The 17,651-nt window shown below is 42.9% G+C and overlaps 1 protein-coding gene across 1 annotated transcript in view; it reads right to left on the reverse strand.

Annotated features, from left to right (window-relative positions):
- MCM9 (minichromosome maintenance 9 homologous recombination repair factor) overlaps positions 1-17,651 on the reverse strand; it is a 125,758-nt gene that overhangs the window by 13,719 nt on the left and 94,388 nt on the right. The window lies entirely within an intron of this gene.

The raw sequence follows: 17,651 nt of genomic DNA on the forward strand, positions 1-17,651 counted from the left end.
TGGCATAAACCCACTGTGCATGCACAGCATCCATCTGTGCCTGCCTCTGCATCACCCCCACAGGATTGGGGGGAGCTCATTCTGTCTTCTGTGCTCTGATAAAATCCTTTGTCTCTGATCGCGAGTCTCATGTCTTCTGCCAGCTTCAGTGAAGCTGTGATTGGCTGACTTGTTAGTTTGAGAGCAGGGTAAAAATTTCAGACCCTTCACAGTTCTTGACATTATTTTGTCTTGTTATCTCTTGAGTCATCATTGGACTTGAAGTTAAGGGAAATGTTGGTGAAGATGTGATGAGAACAACAAAAGGCAAATTAAGTGAGTTTATCATTGCTCTCGCGGGGGCCTGATAGCTTCCTGATTATATTTCCTCTTTCCCTGCCCCCATCACGCTGAGCACCAGGCCAGAGCACCACTGGGCACACACTTATTATTTGCTTCACCGTGTACTGAGTGTCTCTCTGTACCAACTGCTCTTCATACATGATCTCTGTTTCTTGCCACAGTTTTGAAAGTTTGGAATTATCCCTGACAAGAGGCGGAGAAGGGTAAAGAAACTTGTCCAGTCTCACAGAGCCCAGTGAAAGAGGTAGGGTTCCTACCTGTACTTATCTGGTAGCAAAGCTCATTCCCACTCACCGGATCCCCATGCTACCCCAGTTATGCAAATGAAGTTGCAGAGCAGAGCAAGAAACATTTTTGTGGTGATGTTGACCAGTCTGCTTAACTTCCTCTCCTCAAATGACTACCATTACCCCATTTCCTGATTTGCTGTCCTATTTTATTGGACTCCTGCTATTGCCAGTTCAGAGCAGCTCCTCAGCCCTTATCCCATTAACATCTCTTCTCGAATGTACAGATATTAATAGTATTTTTTTTCACAGCTGATTAGAAATCTGTGTGTGAGGAAATGGGCTAAGAAGGATTGAGTCATGCATGATCTAAGACAATAATGACAGGAAGTATAAGTTGAACTTACCCCTGATGGCAATGAGAAAGTAATCTATGACCTCAGCTTCCAGTCCGTGGGATTTAAGACCCATCCACCGGAAACCTGAGTTGGGAGCTCATGTCTCCAAGGCTTCTCCACGGGGGCTCATTTGAGGGATGGCTGCCGTCCAGCCCTGTATTTCCAGGAAATGAGACTTTGATTCCTTCTAGTGTTAACTTTAAAGGAAAGGCATGCCGACGATTCTTGAAAAGAGACGAGCATTTGAAAGAAAGCTGAATGAAAAGATAGAAAAATCTACAACTCGCTTCCATCCTCAGCTGCCTGGTTCCCTCCGCCACATACATAATTGCTGTGGAATTTTCCATGGTCTGCGAGTAGGTGGTGGAACATTCACGAAATGAGCTACCAATACACACATGCTCAGAATTCACCAAACCCCTCAGCTCTGGGCATGTCTTGGGGAATGGAGGATTTGAAGACAAAAGCGTGTGTACACATTCACCCTCACCACCAGTTGTATTACTACTGCATTTTCCGAGCAGATTTTTTATTTGTTGTTGCCTTCAGAATAATTCCAAGGTAAAGACAGTCTAAAATATATCAGGGTTCAGTAGGTAACCGTTAGTTTAATCTATCAGCAGAGTTGAGTTGGCGAAAATTATATAGTTAAGCCATTTGGAGAGACAGAAATGCAAAAAGACTAGTGTATTGTGTAAAGACCACTATACTATAATTCCTGTAAGAGGACTAGGGGGATGCTTCCAACCAGTACAGAATGAAAAATATTGGTACATGGGACTTACTAGATTGATCCACGTCTCTGAGGCTCGCCGAGAAGAGCTAGTCAAGGGCAAGAAATTTGAAAATCTTCCTTCTCCCTGCTTGGCTGTTTTTTCTTGCTTGACCACTTCCATTCTGTTCAGGCCATGAAGCACGGCCTCTTGAACAGTGTGGGAGCGCACTAGAGAGAAGTGGTGAGAGCAAAGGAGGGGAGGAGACCCGGCCAGCGAGGGTGCACCCAAAGCAGGTTCCTAACAGGAAAGAAGAGAAAATCAGAGAGATTTTCAGAGAGAATGAGTGAAGATTTGAATATAGATTTGAATACAGTTTAAAACAGCCTCTGGCCACTTCTACATATAAGTCAAAGCAACTAAAGTTGGCAACCCTGTCGGCCCAGCCAACTGCTGGCATATTTGGGGTTTGATGTGAATCATTATCACTGCAAATCTCTTTCTCACTGGCTTTGCAGAGCCATCCCGTGGTCTGATTGGCAGAACAGTAGAGTCTCTCAATATCCAAAAACATCGAGGGGTGTGTGTGTGTGTGTGTGTGTGTGTGAGCGTGCATGTGAGTGTGCGTGTGCATACACAAATGGAGAAGAGAGAAATCCAGTCCATTCAGATTTGGTCTTTAATATTATTTTACTTTAGTTTGTGGAACAAGGTTCATTTCTTATTTATGTTTTTAATTTGCATTTTTTGTTTTTGTTTTGGTGTGGCAAATGTGACGCAGCTTTGAAAGCAATAGTATGCTGACGATGAGGCGTGGGATGTCATGGAAGTTGGGGTGTGTGACCCCAGTATGACTCTGTGTATCTCCTTCTCGTACATGTATCTCTGTGCCGGGGCACATACCCTCCTCTGGTCTTCTCTCTGTATTACTTCTCTTATAAACTACCTGTCTCCTTCTATTTTTCCCCTCTGTTTTTTGCCACTTTCCCCCACACTTTCCTCTCCTTTTCTTCTCATTCATTTATTCAAAGTTGGACTGACTGCCAGCCACTGTATATTGTCTCCAGAAATTGTAAAACTCCTCCTTCCCGCAACTCTGAATCTAGTGGCTTTTTCATGCAGGCACTTCAGTTGATCTTATTTTCAAAAGTCAGTGACATGGGGCGCCTGGGTTGCTCAGTCGGTTGGGCGTCTGCCTTCAGCTGAGGTCATGATCCCAGGGTCCTGGGATCAAGCCCCACATCGGGCTCCTTGCTCTGCGGGGAGCCCACTTTTCCCTCTCCTCCCTGCTTGTGCTCTCTCACTGTCTCTCCTTCTTGCTCTCTCAAATAAATAAGTAAATTTTTTAAAAAGTCAGTGACATGTGAGGAGAAAAAAATTGTTTTGACCATTTCCCTGACCTGTGATGGAGTTTTCTAGGGATATACATCATGTCAATCCTGTGTTAGTCTACACAGAATGTTGATACCCTTCGAGGCCAGTAAGAAATAAGTTGGTAAAAGGAGAACTAAGCTCTCAGGCATAGAGAGAAATGAGACTATAATTTCTGTAAAAATGGAACATTTAATTAAACTGCTTTTAAACTTTTGAAAACTTTTCCAAACATAAAACACATGGTTCTGTAAAGCATAGAACAGGAACTGAAAATGTGACAAACTGGCCAAAGTCTGAATTTTTTCAAATCTATAAACAAGGTTTTTCAATCTTCAAACAATTCAAACTTGTGTCTGGGACACTTGCTAATTTATTTCTCAGAAAACAGATGTCCAAAGGGCCTCAGCTCTGAGCACTTCCAGAATCCTGAACACAGTGCAGCCCCCAGGGCCACCTTGCAGGTAGTTGATTCTAAATATATGTGGGTTCAAATTCATTAGAGAAAAATAAATATGCTGGAAATTACTTTTCCCCTGGAGTACAACGCTATTGCATTTTCTAAGAATCTCTCAATGGCCTGTAACTACTGGAGGCCTTGTGTTTCATACCAGTAATTCCAGTGTAGTGGGAAACTCAGAAGACAGGAGGAAAGACAGTATTCATTATTAATGAAAGGACTGTGCCTTCTAAGGAAACACAGTGCACTTAATGTTCAGCTTACCTCATCTTTCCATCAATAAATCCATGCTCCTTAATGGTTTATGGCATCCCTTGGTGGGCTCACTGGACAGGATGACAGCTAATTAACAAACACACTTTGGCCTTAATTAAGCTGCCCTTTCCTGTCTGTGACACTACTTCAATATAAATGAAGACTGTTCCTGCTTTATTTTACTCCCATTATAGAACTGAATTCCAGATTAATTTGCTTAAAGCATGATCCTATTAAGCTTCACTTAACTAATGAAATGTACATATTTTGTATTTTAAATAAGGATGGGAGTTCACTGAAAAGATTAATTTCTACTTTGCCTCCCCCTTCTCCTGCTCCTTCTTAACTGATGGTCAATGAGGGTATAGTTTGCTAGGGCTGCTGTAACAAAATACCACAGACTGCAGGGCTTAAACAACAGAAATTTGCTTTCTTAGAGTTCTGAAGAGTGGAAGTTCAAGATCAAGGTGTTGGCAGGGCTGGTTTCTTCTGAGGCCTTTCTCCTTGGCTTATAGATGGTCATCTCTCTCTGTGTCTTCACACCACCTTCCCTCTGTATGTGTCTGTGTCAAAATACCCTCTTCCTATAAGGCCCCTGGTCAAATTGGATTAGAGCTCACCCAACTCATTGGGGACTCATTTTAGTATAATCACCCCTGTCAAGGCCCTTTCTCCAAATACAATCATATCCTGAGGTACAGAGCAGACCATCTGTGTTCAGATCTCGGCTTTCCCACCTGCCACCTATGTGACGTTGGGCAAGTCTCTTAAGTTCTCTGCCCTTCAGTTCTTCCATCTGTGAAATGGATTAATAATCATGCCTACCTCTGAGGGCTTTTATAAAGATTAAATAAGGGCTTTATGCATTTGAAAGCCCTCTGTAAATTGTTTGTATAATTATTTAAAGTTTTTTCCTTAAAATGTTTGAAAAGTGCTTATACATTTTCCTCATAGGGAAAATGAATGCTGTGTCAATATACTATAAAAATGTGAAGAGCATCTTGGCCCCCATGGTTAGTGAATTGAGATGATTATCTTTTTATTTTATAAACACAATTTTCTTTTATACTCAAAACATAATGACCCTTGCATTAGGGCATGAAATGGATTTGGGCCATACGTCACAGATTTCAGTCAATCCTATACCCTGCCACCTTCCTCCCCCTTGTCCTATATCTCCTCCCTCATCCAACCAAAGGCAGGTTGCAACTGCATGCCTAATTATACCTGAGCAAACCTGGTCCAAGATCAGGGGTTCCAAATTCAGATGTCAGTATTCATTTTCATAGCAAAACCCTAATTCTGGACCAATGTCTTTCTTTACTGCTATACACTGGTAGCTAAATATTTCTGGAGATAATCTGATGTGGGCTGGTTCCACTAAAATATCATGGTATCCACCCTCTCCTGGGCCCTCTGCTCCCCTGAATCTTTTTCCTTAGCCCGGGTCAACACTGTCTCCCATTTTTCTAGGCAGCTATTCCCCACTCTTACCTCACATTCAGTCCTATACCCATGACAACTTTCGTATTCTTCACGGGGAATACAGTGGTTCTAGCAACACCAACCTGTGTAATTCCACACACCCCATGTTGAGTCTCTCCTCTGGGCCTTTGCTCTTGCACAAGGGAATGCCTTTTTTTCTCCCAGGCTCCTCTGCGTTGGTCTGACTTACATTTACTCTTCTTTGAAGACTTGGCTCAAACATGGCATCCTCTTCTCCAAAGCCTTCTTCAGCCAGCATCCCCACCTGCCCTCAGCTGGGCTGTATCCCTCCTTGGTGCTTCCACCAAACCCTGTGCACATCTCTAGCTCTGTCTTTATGACATTGCTATGCCATTATCTAGTGATGAATCCATCTCTCCCAGTAGACCGAATTCCTTGTGGTCAGCAGCCCTTAGTGTTCATTACTGATTCTCACTGTCCAGTATAGTAGATAATCCCCAACATGTCCTATCTTTCCTCCATTCCACGGATTGTATTGAAATCATTTGTGTGTGGAGCTCCTAAGAGACAGAGGTCAGAATCTTACTTGTTTTTCCTCCTGGGTCAGTTGGGGTTCTTAGCTGCATGGAACGACATCTATCTGTGTTGATTTAAGTACATAAGAATTTTGCTAAAAGGAATTGGATAGCTCGCTGAACCAGTAGGGAGATCAGAAAGTGGAGCCTGAAAATAGGTGTGAAGAAAGGAAATTAAAAGCAGCTATGGCCACATTCAAAGCCACAGCACGAAATAGGCCACTTGACACCAAAACGCACAGCTTTCCCACTGGCATTGCCAACTGTTGCTAGAAACTAAAGGCTGTTACAGCATCTGCCATAGCCCTCCCCTTTGGTGGATGATCTATCCTCCCTACTTCCTTCTTACTTCCTTTGAGCCCTCTTTGGCTCCCAAATCACACTGGGGTACATGCATCTGATTGGCTGAACCTCAAAGTACCAATACTCTGAGTGCAGGAGAAACTGGGAAGGTGAATAATTGATGTTTGCAGCCTGGTCAGAGAAGGTGGGGAAATTTCTCAAATAAGGAAGGTGAATCAGATAATAGTGGCCAGAAAAAAATGACAAATATCTACTACAGATCACTCAAGATTAGCACAGCCTGGCAAATAGTAAGTGCTAAGTGAAGGCAGATAAAAAGTAAAGTGTGAATGAATCTCCTCTGTTTCTAGAAACCCACACTGCCAAGGGGAATCTTGACCTGGCCCTACAGTCTATATTTTTGAGGAGGAAGAGACACAGAGGGAAAGGATGGGAGAAAACGAGTAACATGTGTCAAGTGCTGTGATGTGCTGGGCACTATGCAGTCACATTAGATAAATCCCTCCTGGTGATAGGACCCTCAGTACAATGTGATGTGCATGAGGCAGGGACCAGTCATGGCTGTGTTATCATTTAGCCATCCTCAGGGCTTAGCACAATGCTGGCACCCTGTAGGTCTTTGATAAATATTTGTTGGTGTTGAACAATCCTACAGAGGAGATACTCTGCCGTTTTGTTGATGTTCAGATTAAGTACTCTGGCAGTCACAAAGCCAGAGAGTAGAAGCTCGTCCTGCACCCAATCTCATGTTCTTTTCATCATCACACCTGAATGGATGCTAAAATATGGATCAGCCAATATGCAGGCTATCGGAAGGAGTGATATCAGCAACATGGCAGCCTAAGATGTCCCTCATTTTTGTCCCCTTTAACATCTTAAATTTGGCAACTATCCACAAACAGAAGGGCTTCTGTGGGAGCTGTGGGGCCTGGCAGCATACACCAAGGGACCTGGGAGCATTGAGCAATCAGCAGACAGACCCTAGTATGGGCAGTGGAGCTGCCAGCAAGCCTATAAACTGGCTCCAACCCCTTTCAGCTTGCTGTAGTCCAGGAGCACCTGGAAAATGCCGACTTGGGCAGACACCACAGACAAGAGTGACTATGTAGAAATTCAAGTGTCCAGAGAAGTTCCAGCACTCTGTTGGAGCAAAACCAAAACCAAAACCAAAAAAAAAAAAAAGAGTTTGGATGCATTTGATTGGGTAAGAGGAATTTGGCTCATATTACCCTTTCCCTCTAAGACAGCACAGCTTAGAGAAAGAGGAGGTCAAGGATCTTTCCCTTGGGAGACAGGGAGAGCAGTGAGTGAGTCCCTGGGATGGGTTGGGGCAGTGGGCACAATAAGGGAAAGGGATTAGGAGGTACAGACTTCCATCTATAAAATGAATAAGTCATGGCAATGTAATGCATGGCATAGGGAATATAGTCAATAATATTGTAATAACTTTGGTGACAGATGGTAACTAGACTTATTGTGGGGATCATTTCATAATGGAAAAAAAAGAAAAAAACCAATCTAATCTGATTAAAAAGTGGGCAGAGGAACAGAATAGATATTTTTCCAAAGAAGACACATAAATGGCCAACAAGTACATGAGAAGGTGTTCAACATCACTAATCATCAGGGAAATGCAAATCAAAACCATAATGTGATATCATTTCACATCTGTTAGAATGGCTGTTCTCAAAAAGGCAAGAAATAAATGTTGGCGAGGATGTGGAGAAAAAGGAACATTTGTGCACTATTGGCAGGAATGTAAATTGGTTCAGCCACTATAGAAAACAGTGCCGAGGTTCCTCAAAAAATTAAAAATCTGTATGATCCAGTAATTCCACTCGGGTATACACCAGAGGAAATGAGAACAGAATCTTGGAGAGATATCTGCATTCTTCGTTGCAGCATTATTCACAATAGCCAAGATGTGGAAATAACCAAAATGTCCATCAACAGATGGATGGATAAAGATGTAAGATGCTATATGTATATATAAAACGATATAAGATGTTTACATATATAATGGAATGTTATTTGGCCATGAGAAAGGAGGACATCCTGCTGTTTGTGACAACATGGATAGATCTTTGAGGGCATTACACTGAGATAAAGCAGACAGAGAAAGACAAATATTGTAATGATATTCCTTATATGTGGACTCTCAAAAATCTGAACTCATAGAAATAGGGAGTTGAATGGTGGTTACCAGGGGTTGGGGGTCTGGGCAAATTGGAGACATGTCGGCCAAATGGTACAAATGTGCAGTTAGAAGATGAATAAATTCTGGAGATCTAATGCACAGCATGATGATTATAGTTAATAACACTGTACTATATACTTGAAAGTTGCTAAGAGACTAGATCTTAATTGTTCTCACCATAAAAAAGAAATGCTAATTATATGACATGATGGAGGTGTTAGCTAGAGTTACAGTGGTAATCTTATTGCAATATATCAATTATCCAACCAACATGCTATACATTTTTAACTTAAACAACATTATATGTCAATTATATCTCAATAAAATATACGGGCTATTGCTTGTGTGAAATTCTGGGGATTTTTTTTAAGCTTCTGATTAGCAAAATCTTTCCCTCAGAAAGGGAGTTCTTGTGGAATTGGAATCTGACTGCTTGCTCCCCACCTCCCAAAGAAATGACATTATTAAGTGCATAGTCTTTCAGATTATAGGCTTTTATGAAATGGACTCTGATCTCATGGGTCACAGGGTTTCAAAGCTCAGTTACATCCTGGCTCTTTAGGTTGGCATTTTCAGAGGCTTCAGAAGACGGAGCAGGTGTCCGGTAATGACCAAATGGCGTGCCCCTCGCGACACCGTTGCCATTCTCCTGGCCCACTCCTCGGTTGGCCTGTGTGTCTGCTGGAAGTGCCCAAACGAGACTGGTTTTGGAAGAAATGTTTTCATCATGAGAGTTGAATGCAGGCAAGCCTCCAGTCTTTGCTGGACATTTTACACGTGCCCGCCTTTTTAGTTCCTCTCTCGGAGAAGCTTCATGCCCCCTAGTGGTGTGAGCAGCAGAAAGAACAAGCTGACCTAGATTCCCTTCCACTCCAGCTATTCACTTGTTAGAGCCCTCATTGTCCAAGCAAGCAACTGCAGGAAACCAACAAACAACCCCCCCACCCCCAGCCTCACCCCCACACCACCACCACCCAGGGCGGTTGTCCAGGGCCCAGCAATTGAAAACTTTTTAATGTGGAAAACTTCTCCATGGACAAGAAAGTATTTGCGCACATTTGATGAAGATAAAAAGGCAGCTTTGGCAGGGCCGCACCTTGCCATCATATGTGGACGGTGCCCGGAGTCCAACGCGCTGTGAATGGCCTCATCGGGCGCGGTACAGCCCCCTCGCGGTATTCCTGCATCTCCCGAGGTGCTGAGCCGAGGCCAAGCTCATTGAGGGTTCCCCTGCTTCGGGGTCGGCTTGGAGAGGAATGGAGACCCACCCTCAGCCCGGCACTGTTGCCACAGCTTAGTGACCATCAGGAAAGGGCTGTGCCATGCTTTTCTTTCGGGAAGCACACAACTTAATGGGAGATGACTTTGGCCTGGCCCTGACAGTCACATTTCTTGTGGGAGCTGTGCTGATACGGCTGACAGCACACTGGCTTTGAAGTCACATAGTTCCTCCCCCACCAGACACCACTGGTTAGCTGTGTGCTGTGAAAAATTAACTTAGTCCCTCTGATCATGTTTCACCTGTAAACAGAGTTAATGATACCTTTCTCACCGAAATCCTGTGCGAACTAAATATCTATCTACCTCCCTACCCACCTATCTCATATGGACTCACATACATATATAAAGTGTCTAATATGATGCCTAACACCTAGTAGGTGCCCAGTGCCAGGCAGTTCCTTTATCCCCCCATAACTGCACAATCGTATATGCTCTCCTGTGCTAGAGAAGACAGCAGTCCATACACGTCATCGGGGGAGGGGGAGCATCAACATTCCTGCAGTCTGCATATATGGCCCTCGCTTCACAGAGGGACAAGGTAAACAGACTCAGTCCACCTGCTTATGAAGTTTCTTAGGCCTAAATTTTTTAAAATTCCAGTATAGTTAACATGCAGCATTATATTAGTTTCAGGTATACAATATAGTGATTTAACAAATCTATATACTACTCAGTACTCATCATGATAGGTGTACTCTTAATCCCCTTTAAAAGTCTAAATTTGTATGAGGCAGGCTTGTTTTTGTTTTGTTTTGTTTTGAAATGACAATGGAGATCTGAAGCTTGGGGTTTCCTCTGTAATCTAGCCTTGGTAGGACACAAGCAATCTCATTTTTCTGTGGCGAATAGGAGTTGTCTTTAACACACTGAGATTCTTATTTGACCCAAAGATTCCCAGGTTTCCCTCACTGGCTAAAAAGAAATTAGAATTGGTTGTGGGTGCAAAACGGGTAGGGTGTGGTGATAGCAGGCCCTGCAGTGAGGAGGGCACCTACTAGAGTCAATGCCCAGCAGCTCTGGCCACATGCTCTCTAGCATCCTGTACAAAAATGCTGGCTAGCCTACACCCAGAAGGGTTCCCTCCATGCACTCACACCAACCTCAGGATCCTGATAGGTCTCCCAGGGATGGAGCACAGGGGAGGTGGGCAGCCTGCTGCCCATTACACTTGCCCCTCTGCGTCAAGTTTTTCTGTTCAGCTTTTGGTCCTGGAATTCTAAATCCATCTGTACTAGGGAGGCAGGACAATTTTCTAGGATCAACAGAGCAGTTTCTGAAAACTGTTTCTCATATTTATGTAAGCCGACAACAAATAGGGTGGTTAGTACAGTGACATGTTCTATATATATCCCTTAGATGTGATGATTATTAAATCAATTGAGCATGTATTTTTAAATATCTCACAATTGACCTTTGTCATCAAATACATCCTATTTTTGTCAGGTGCTTTCCCTAAGTTGCGCCTAACTCACCCCAAGTCTCCTGGTCGAAGGGGAAGGCAGCCTCTTGTGTATAGTCAACACTAGTGAACAAACACTGGGGAGGAAAAGAAGAGAGGCAGAAACGCGGAAATGTAGATTCAATGGTCACTTTTCTTTCAAATGTCTTAAGTGTCTCATTCACTAAGTATTTATTCAACATCTACTATGTGCCTGGCACTCTTCTAAAGTACTGGGGGCATATCAGTGAGTAAAAGAGACACAATCCCTGCTCCCTCATGAAGCCTGATTCTAGTGAGGGAAGACAGTGCCATGCTGAGCCGTATCAGAGCCCAAGTCAAAGGAGAAATCAGTAACACTGATCCTGCCTTTGAAATGTTGACATTTTGCTCATATCATGGATTTTTTTTGCATTTTCATTTTTCTAAAATCCTGTATCAAAATATTTAACTTGATTTTTTTTTTTTTTTTTTTTGGTGTCCCTACCTGAAGCAAATCTCACTCCCCTCATTAGCCCTGGCCTTGAGACAGATGCAGGTAGAAGCACGGTAGGGTCTGAAGGGCATCACCCTCATTTCCCCTTCCAGATCTCTGTACACACTGTCCCCAGCTGCTGAGAGTAGGGACCACCCACAGATGAATCTCTGCCCCCAGAGAGGCCAAATGACAACGCCTACCTGTCAGAAGCAAGGTGAGAGCAAATACCTCACTGAGCCCCAAGTCAGAGCTGCAGGGAGAGAGACGGATGCACAGAGAGCCAGGGAAATGGCTGGAGTCCCCAGATGCAAGATCAGTCTGTGCCAGTGATTCTCAAAGTGTGGTCCCTGACCAGCGGCATCAACATGAAAATTTGTTAGAAACACCAAATCTCAGGCTCCAGTCCAAACCTACTCTATTAGAAACTCTGGGGCTAGGGGCCAGCCATCTGCAGTTTCACAAAGCCTGCAGGTGATTCTGATGTACTGATCTGTACAGTCAAGAGAAAGGATCACGAGGAGGCTAAGGCTTGTCTGTGCCGACAAGAAGTCAAAATTTTTTGACAAGCTTTGGATCTGAACCAATTTTCGGACTCAGAGCCCACTAAGGAAGGAAAGGCCAGGTCCTCAGGAAGAAGTATCCTTGGCATGTCTGCATGACAATGACTACCCCAGTACTTCCCCAAAGGGACCAACAGATATTTACCTGGGTAACCATACCCCGTGGAGAGGAAATAGCCCAAGATTTTGAGAACTGTTGGACACAAGATCTGAGTAGACAATGAGAACCGGTATGATACAAATCATGGTCCTCTGGCAGAGTAGATGTGTATGGGGGCCAGGTAATAAATGGACTCACAGCCCAGGTTCACTTCACAGTGGGTCTAGTCCCTGGTCCTTGATGTATAAATGAAATAGTTAATTCTTGGACGTTGACAGAATGCCCACATGCATACATTGATTCTTGGCCTGTGAACAAAAGTTATCATAGTGGGGAAGGACAGATAGGAGGCTCTGAAGTGTCCCCTATACCCCTCTGTGGGCAAGACTGCAAATTACAAACATCCCAAGGCAAATAGCAGAAATTAGTGCCACCCTTAAAGACTTAAAGGAAGCAGAGCGATAATTCCCATCATATCTCCATTTAACTCATCAGTCTGGCCCCTACACAAATTAGCTCCTGGAAGATATCAGCAGACTATCCCAAGTTCCGTCAACTAGCAGTGCCAATTGTTGCGGTTGTGGTATGATCCACAGCCCCCACCACAGCAGCTGATCTAGAGACCGGAAACTCATGGTCTCTTTCTTCTATCCACTCTAGATTCCCCGCACCCTTGGTTAGCACCTGTGACAGACAATACCGTGAGTAAATGTTATAGTATGTTAGATGATGAAAATGCTATGGAAAATTGGGTAAGGGGAGAAATGTTTTGCAATTTTGAATAGGTTATGGTAGACTTCTTCACTGAAGTGACATTTGAACAAAATCTTGAAGAAGGTGAGGGTGATCACTTTCCGGGAATAGGCATTCCACAGATAGAGCAGTAAGGGAAAAGGCCTGGAGGCTGGCTCATGTCTGGAGAATTACAGGAACAGCAAGGTTGGTGGTAGCATGTGGCCCACCAACGATGTGGAGGACTTTAGAGGTCATTATTATAAGGACTTGGCTTTTGCCCGGAATGGGATGGGGAACCACTAGAGAGAGGGTCTGGGGTAAGAGTTATCATGACCTGACTGCATTTATTAACAGGCTCGCTCTGGCTACTGTGCTAAGAACAGCCTGTAGGGAGTCAAGGAGGGGTGGCAAGGCAAGAGAGAATAGAGGCTTGGATGGGGGCGGATAGCAGCAAATTTGGTGAGAAGTGTCTAGATTCTGTATATATTTTTAATAGAGAGGCCATAGGATTTGCTGACAGGTGGGGTGTGAGATACACAAGAAAATAAATTGTCAAGGATGACTCAAGTGGTTGACCCAAGCATTGGAAGGATAGAGTAGCCATTTCATTTACCAAGATGGATAAATCTGGGAAAGGAGCAAGTTTAGGGAGATAAGATCAGGAGTATAATTTGGAACACATGTCCTTCAGATGTCCTTTAGATAACCAAGGAGATATACTGAAAAGGAGTTTGATACTGGCATTTGGAGCTCAGGAAAGGCATCATCAGCTAATAGGTAGGTTCTGAGAGTCCTAAGATTCCGTGAAAATAACAGGGATAGAAAAGAGCCCTGGGCCACTCAAGCATTCAAGGTCTGCGAGAAGAGGAGGAACTGGGTAAGTTGCAAAAAGAGTGAGGAGGCCAAAAGAGGTTAGTAGGGAAAACCACACACGTGTTGTCCTGGAGGGCAAGTGATGAAGGATTTCAGGGAGGGGAGAGTAATCAGCTCCATCAAATCAAGTAAGATCAGGACGGAGAATGAGCACTGAAGGTCACCTTGATAAGGCTGCTTAGACGCAGTGGGGAGGCCAAAAACTTCACTGGAGCAGGCTCAGCAGAAGGGAGGAGAACTGGAGACAGGGGGATAGACAACTCTCCCAGAAAGTTTTATTTAAGAGGGGAAACACATAGTGAGGAAATAGGGTCACGTGAGGTGTTCTGTTGTTTTTGTTTTTTTGAACCAATGGTGGAAATGATAGGGTAGGGAGGGGGCCTGGGGAGGAGCGCTGGGGCCTTGTCCAGAAGAGGCAGGAGGGGTGGGACCTGGCACTCTGGTGGGAGGGCACAGCAATGTGGAGAGAAGGTGGTGCGGTTCCTGGCAAGGGCGTACGGATGCTGCAAGGTGGACTAAGAGCAGGGCAAAGTGAGGAGTTTCTTCTGGGTGATACTTGCCTCTCTCCTTTTAGGAATTAACATAGATATCAAATCGCTAACTACTGTGAAAGGGTTTCAGTCTAAAGTGGAAAGGAGGATATGAGATGGAGAATCTCATTCAAGTGCCTCAGAGGAACGGAACTTAAGAACCGAGAGCCTGATTTCCTGGAAATGCCCGATTTACAGAAGACAGAGCTTTACCTTATGACCAGGGAACATCTACCAAGTCTCTCCCCATCCTCACGCCAATGACCTTACTTTTTGAACTCTGGTTGGATGTCCCCCTCTTTGTACTCCTTGCCCATAAATACAAGCCATCCCAAACCCTCCCCAGACTCTCCGGGGCTTGCAGTAGCATGCGTTCTCCAAATTGCAATTCCTCTGCTATTCCCAAGTAAACTAGGTTTCTGGTAATTCAGGCTTGCCTCAGTTTACCTTTTCATTGAGGCTGACACTAATAATGTAACTTTGGTCAGATTATTTAGTATCTCTAGGTTACAGTTACCTAATTTATAAAATGAGAATAACAATACTACCTATGTTAGAGAATGCTGGGAGGATTAAATGAGTTAAGAATAAATACTTTCATCTAAATATTGAAAAGTGCTTAAGGAATAACTAGCACATAGTAAGCAATCTAAATAGGTGACTTTTACCCTTTATCAACAGATATTTTTAATGGAGCAATAAAAAGTGAGGGGAGTTGAGATGTTCCAGAACCTATTCTTTCAAAAAAATTACTTAGGGGTGCTTGGCTGGCTCAGTTGAGAGAGCATGAAACTGTTGATGTCGGGGTCGTGAGTTCGAGTCCCATGTTGGGTGCGAAGATTACTTAATAGACTTAAAAAAAAAAGAAAAATAACACTATAAAAAAAGAAACATCTCTTCTTTAAAAAAATTACTTAAATGTCTGAGGTTTTCCCCCATTTGTAAAAGTGGGTATCACCTGAATTATGAATAGTATTGATGTAAAAATCAAGTGTCATATATTAAATATGTTTTGAAAAGTAAGTACTAATATATGATGATTGATATTGTTATGTTGTAATTAAAATTTCATCAGGGTAAATAAGTACTTAAAACCAATTTAGAAAAATTTCAATTGCTGTGAATTTAATTTTGGCTCAAAGTTTCTTTCAGTTTATTGTAGCATTTTTGGGGAAAACTATTATAACATCCATATATCTAATTATAATGAAATTAATATTTCAGTTTTTGTAACTTTCATGAACACACAGTGATATTGGAAGAAAAACGACTGGACGGCATCCGGCAGCTGACTTTGCATTCAAGGATGGGTTGTCTTATGCAGATACTTTATGTTTTTCCATCCTTACTAGTTCTTAGGGACAAAGTCTGTAAATAAAGGAGTCTCTCCAGGGGTTTACTGTGTTCCCAGTGTCATCTCCCATTCACACTGAATCCTCTCAAAGGCAGCAAATCAAAGGTCTCTGATGTTCTGGAGCCCTCAAGGCAGCTTTGGGTTTCCCTTCTTCAAAGCAGTTTAATTTCCCAACAATAATAAAATAAGATCATTAAAGATCAATGTTATGTGAATCCTCAATTTAAAGTTATCCTGGACTATCTGCAATTCTAGAAGGGCTAAAGTAGGCCTAAGATTTAAGACACACGTATCTTCCCGTCACTGCGGATCTACTCCCTGCTTTGTTGGCAATTTTGCAGTTGAAAATTTGGAAAATGTTAAAATATATCTTAACTGCAGAGATTATTCCTAAAGAATAGTTTCAGAGTAATATCCTTCACATACTCCCATCTATTTTGATTTTCATCCAAGTGTTTCTAAAACCTGTAATAGTTATGATGAGAAATGATGCACAGGAAAATGGAAGCTTGATAACCAGTGACACAGCAAAGAGCTCCCTCTGTGGCCAGCAGCCTGAATTGCACTTCCATCATGCCCAGAGTGGTTTGCAATCCTTGGAAAACCCGATTGTTGTCAGGTCAGGAATTTACATGGCTCCCTTAGGAAAGATGATCCAAGTACCTTTAGAGACATGCTCTCTCAACTCGGTAACTGTAATAGACACAATAAAGGTTACAGAATTATAGAACTATAACCCCAAGCCCTGTGAAGACAGAAGTGTGACAGACCTGCCAATCCAGGCCTCCCACCCCATTGTTGGAGATTGACCCCGCCCACAGCTCTGGGTGCTATGTTGGCACCAGGACACTCTCTTGAACCAGCTGAACACTGACCCTGAATCTGTAAGATGAGGATGGGTGAATCGTCTGGAAAGATCAGAAAAAGGCACAGCTGGGAGCCAGGCCCCAAGGTAGATCAAAATCTACAAGGCACCTGGCACAGCATAATCCCGAATTAGCACAGAAAACAGGGCCACAGAGAAGGACAGTAAATGGGAGCACCCGAATTCATGGGGAGATCAGGCCCAGTATGTATATCCTATTTCCCTTTTGGGACTGTATCCTGAATTGGCATATTTACATAGACACATCAACAGTTTAGTTAAGCCTAACTTAACATTTCTGTCAAGTTCACTTTTAAGTATTAAATACAATATTTAATACATGATTAATATTAATATTTAATACAAATATTAAATTTAGATGCATTTTTAAGTCTTTAAGAGGAGAGACAGTGGAACTGATAGAAGTACAACAGAAAAGTATGTGACAGGGAGCAATTACCACAGCTTCCTGTGTAGGTCCTTCTGAGAAACAGTCAAGGGGATGTGTAGGCAATGGCTCCCCATATACCTGGGGGGCTATGGCACATGTCACATGGGTCGTGGACGGCAAAACTCCTACTGAAGTAAGTACATATGTGAGCCAGGAGCCTTCTTTTATCCCTCTTGAATGTTACAATATAGAAAGCAGACACAGAGGAGGTGATTCTGAACACTGAGGAATATGCAGTGGCCTAGCCTGCCACACTCTGAGTTTGTTAAATTTGGAACTAGGCTGTCTGATAAACTGCATCTGAAAGGTTAACCTGGCTGCAGGTAGTCCCTAGTGACCTAGTCTTTCAGTGTAGGTTGGTTCTGAATTCCTAAGTGTTGTGAATTGGCTAAAAGTGAGTTCTGGATATCCTCTTTGTGGCTGACCTAAGATTTTTTTCTAGAATGGTCTTCCAGTCATTCTAGCAGCTAGGTAGGTTTAGCACTTGAGGAAGGTATTAGAAGTACAGTGTTTGTTAGAATTAAAATTTGTCAACCAAGAGTAGATATCTATTATTAAAGTTTTGGTATACCCTCAGAAAAAGTTTGAAGTTTAAATTAAGCCAAACAGTTAAAGGTATCAGAATAATAAGCTTATTCTGTCTGTATTTCTAAGAAACACTAAAAATTACAATAATAAAATCCCTATTATAAATTTCAG

This window comes from Mirounga angustirostris, unplaced genomic scaffold, assembly GCF_029215605.1.
Source record: "Mirounga angustirostris isolate CCGP_5_RB_7025 unplaced genomic scaffold, mMirAng1.0.hap1 SCAF_8, whole genome shotgun sequence".
Taxonomy (NCBI): Eukaryota; Metazoa; Chordata; class Mammalia; order Carnivora; family Phocidae; genus Mirounga; species Mirounga angustirostris.